This window comes from Chrysochloris asiatica, unplaced genomic scaffold (genome assembly GCF_000296735.1).
Source record: "Chrysochloris asiatica unplaced genomic scaffold, ChrAsi1.0 scaffold00148, whole genome shotgun sequence".
Classification (NCBI taxonomy): domain Eukaryota; kingdom Metazoa; phylum Chordata; class Mammalia; order Afrosoricida; family Chrysochloridae; genus Chrysochloris; species Chrysochloris asiatica.
This window is the reverse complement of record NW_006408666.1, coordinates 8814716-8818823: the sequence shown is the minus strand read 5'-3', so window position 1 is coordinate 8818823 and position 4108 is coordinate 8814716. Positions and strand designations below refer to the sequence as shown.

The following is a 4108-nucleotide window of genomic DNA, read 5'->3' as shown; positions in this document are numbered from 1 at the left end:
GTACTTCTAATATTCTCCTCAAACACATAATTCAAATGCATCAATTCTTTTAAGGTTGTCTTTATTCATTGTCCAACTTTCACACAAGAGGTTGTTGAAAATACCATGGCTTGGATCACATGCACCTTAGTCCTCAAACTATTATCTTTGCTCTTGAACACTTTAAAGAAGTCTTACACAGTTGTTGTTGTCAGGTGCCATCAAGTCGGAACCGACTCATAGCGACCCCATGCACAGCAGAACGAAACAATGTCCGATCCTGGGCCAACCTAACTACCGCTGCCACACTTGACGCCATCAATGATGCCACCTGGCTGATCCATCTCGTTGGGGGTCTTCCTCTTTTTCTCTGATCCTCCACCTTACCCAGCATGACATCCTTCTCCAGCGACTGTTCTCTCCGGACAATGTGTCCAAAGTAGGAGAGATGAAACTTAGCCATCTTGGCCTCCAAGGAGCACTCTGGGTGCACTTCTTCCAAAATAGATCTATTGGTTCCTTTGGCAGTCCATGAGAATACTCTCAGTATTCTCCTCCAACACCACAACTCAAAGGCATCAATTCTTCTAAGATCTTCCTTATTCACTGTCCAGCTTTCGCATCCATATGAGGATATTGAAAATACCATGGCTTGGGTCAGGCACACCTTAGTCCTCAAGCTGACATCTCTGCTCTTCAGTACTTTAAAAAGTTCCTGTGCAGCAGATTTGCCCAATGCAATACGTCGTCTGATCTCTTGACCGCTGCTTCCGTGAGTGTTGACAATTGATTCAAGAAGAATGAAGTCCTTGACAACTTCAATCTCTTCTCCATTGATAAGCATGCTGTTTATTGGTCCAGTGGTGAGGATTTTTGTTTTCTTAACATTGAGATGTAATCCATATCGAAGGCTGTGCTCAGTGATCTTCATAAGTATATGTTTCAAGTCCTCTTCACTTTCAGCAAGCAAGGTTGTATCATCAGCATATCACAGGTTGTTAATGATGACTAATGCAATGTGGCATTTAATTTCTTGACTACTGCTTCCATGAATGTTGATACATTTGAACTGATCAGTGCAAAGTGAAATATTTGATAACTTCAATCTTTTCTCCATTTATCTTGAAGACATTTATTGGTCCAGTGGTGAGGATTTTTGTTTTCTTCATACTGAGATGCAACCCATACTGAAGGCTGTGATCTTTGATCTTCATCAGTAAGTATTTTAAGTCCTCTTCTCTTTCAGAAAGCAAGGTTGTATCACCTGCATATTACAGGTTGTTCATGAGTCTTCCTCCATTCTTTTTTTTTTTTTAAGTTGCAACAATATTTATTGCTTCTTCTACTTTCTTCTTTCCAATCATTTTAATGTTTACACTTAAGCCTGTATTTCATGCCTGAGGGCTGTGATTTGCAATAAGAAAATATATAACCATAGTAGGAAGGTTCTAACTTTTTCATTCCATCCTTAGTACATTTTTTTACTTTCAATCCTAAAACTACATTGGATTGTTTGTTAGAACCATAACAAACATCTTCCATAAAATTTGTTTACCAAGGAGACAGGATAACCTTAGTACATGAATGACAACAGTTCTAGCTTCTAGGCTTATTACATCACAAATACAAAAGATAAATCAGTTTTGGTTTTAAAACTTAGTTTGAATTGTTTCATAAGCTAGATGACGGAATGGTTACTAAATCAATGGAACTTCCAAGAACATTCTACACCCCAGGAAGGAAAGGACACCAAACAAGTTTTAGTTTTATACAGGGCAAAAGAGGCCTATAGTTGGCCATAAGAGGGGGCTCTTTGGGCAAAATAAGAGTCGGAAAAACATGAGGACTCCAATAAGGAATAGCAGGAAAACCTACCAGAAAGGGATAAGTAGGGGAAACAGGGGAATTTATACAGGAGGAAGAAGCTGAGAAAGTCACAAACAGCTGAAACAGTCCATTTCTCTCTGCTCAGCCCCCATGACTCCGTTTCCCCAGCACAGGTCCCCATGATTCAGTTTCCTCATCACATCCACTCTAGAAGTGTTCTCACACTGCCTGCCTATATTTCCTCCCTCGTTTATGAGTTGATCTGGGGGACTTGACTTTCTGGAAATGTGTTGGCACTGGCTCCTGCTCTGGTTCCTTACAGGAGGTTGACACTACCAGTTCCTCATTACTCTGCCTCTGATCCTTGTCTACTCTAAGACTCAGCTCTGATTCAGAACGCTCAGGGCCAGGCTGCTGCTGCCTTCTTAGAGACCTTCTGCTCCTGTGTTGCTCCCTCCTATTTTCTTCTTGTTGCTGCTGCTTTATCTTCATCAGCTTTTCAAAGCTTTTGGTTGTTGTGGGGTTTACAATAAACCAATCCTCAGCATGGACGGAGTTGATATGATACTTGACACCACTCTCTGACACAAATTCTTTCTGACACAGAAGACACTTGTATTTTCCAACCACAAAGTTTCCCAATATGCAAGAACCCAGGTGAGCTTTAAGGCCTGATAAACTACCGTTGACAGCCTCACAACCCTGATTGTGACACTGAATACGATGATACTTCTTGACCTCTAACTTCCATTTGTGTAGTACTTCTTGGCTGAAAGTAGGTAGTCCAGGGCAGGTATATTTTAACTTCCAATCATCGGGTATCAAGTCTTGAAGTAGCTTTCTCTTAGGCCATTCTTTGGCCAGTTCTGCAGAGGCCAGCTCCTGCAGGTGGTATACAGCTATCTTGGCAGAACGCCTCTGCACTCGATCCCCACTCTTTGACTCTAGACTCATGTCCTTTAAGTACTCTGGCTGTCCTGACTTTGGGGAGAAGGAAATAGGCCCGTGCTCTGACCTCAGATGATACGCAAGTCCAGCCTTCAATCTATACGGCTTTTCACAGTGGTGACATTTCAAAGTCATCTTCTCTAGCTCTGCAGCCTCTTTGCCACATTTTTTGACATGGTACATATATCCCATGATGCTGGTGAAGGTACTAGAGCAACTCTCACGTATGCACCTGATCTTGCCTAGTCTCTTCAGAACTGTTCAAAGTCGTTCTTTCTGACTCAGCTCATCCAGTTCAGCTCCAGTCTTCAAAATTGGCAAACTGTTATGATTTGCCATTACATGATACTCCATTCTTGCCAGTGAACGAAGCTGCTTTCCACAGTGATGACAAGTATACATTTCCTGTCTGCAGTTTTCCATGTGCTTCTTTAAACCTTCTATGGTTTTCCTCCCCACTGACTGGCAGATAGGACAGGAGACACTGCCCTTATCCATGATTCCTATGTACCATTGCTCCTCCAAACTGCCTGCTGCATAAGCTGGTGGCTCCTTCCAAATTCGACGAGTCTGGGGCTTAGGGGTAGGCTGAATTTTAGGCTGTTGTTTCCTCCCATAAAGCTTATGCTTCTTCTGAGGAAATTCTCGATAGTCTTCATCTTCTTCCTGCCTCGGTTTCCTTTTTCCTTTGGCTGGTACTCCACCTGACCCTTCAACATGGGAAGTAGCAGCTGGCTTGATGCGTCTCTTTTTCATGTAAGTAGATTTTCTTCGAAAGGATGTTGGAAAATCACTCACTGGTTCACATGAAGAGGCAGATGAACCACTGAAGGAATCATCATGAGGGATAGTGTACTGGAAACTATTATCCTTTATGGAGCACTGGTTCTTCTTAGTCCCAACGATCTTCTCCGAGCTCCTCTGCTGCTTAAACGAAGTGCGTCCCGGAGTAGCGTGTACTGCACCAAATTTGGAAGCCATCATTCCCTCTCCACGCCTAACAAATTCACCAAGAGGCTCCGGCCAGACTAACGCCACTTCCGCTCTCCTCTTCTTTCCTTCTCTCCTCCCTCCATTCTTGATGTCATGTTTTTCTTCATATAATCCAGATTCTTGGATTATTTGTTCTGCATACAGATTGAATAAGTATGGTGAAAGAATACAACCCTGTCGCACAGATATCCTAATTTTAAACCAGTCAGTGCTCCCTTGTTCTATTTGAACAACTGCCTCTTGGTATATGTACAGACTCTTCATGAGCACAATTAAGTGTTCCAGAATACTCATTCTCCACAATGTTGTCCATAGTTGTCATGTTCCACACAATCGAAAGCCTATGCAAAGTCAATAAAGC

General features: G+C 42.4%; 1 pseudogene; it reads right to left on the bottom strand.

The window, feature by feature from the left end:
• Positions 1-2025: 2025 nt before the first annotated feature.
• On the bottom strand, positions 2026-3735 carry LOC102810514 (annotated as a pseudogene).
• Positions 3736-4108: the final 373 nt, after the last annotated feature.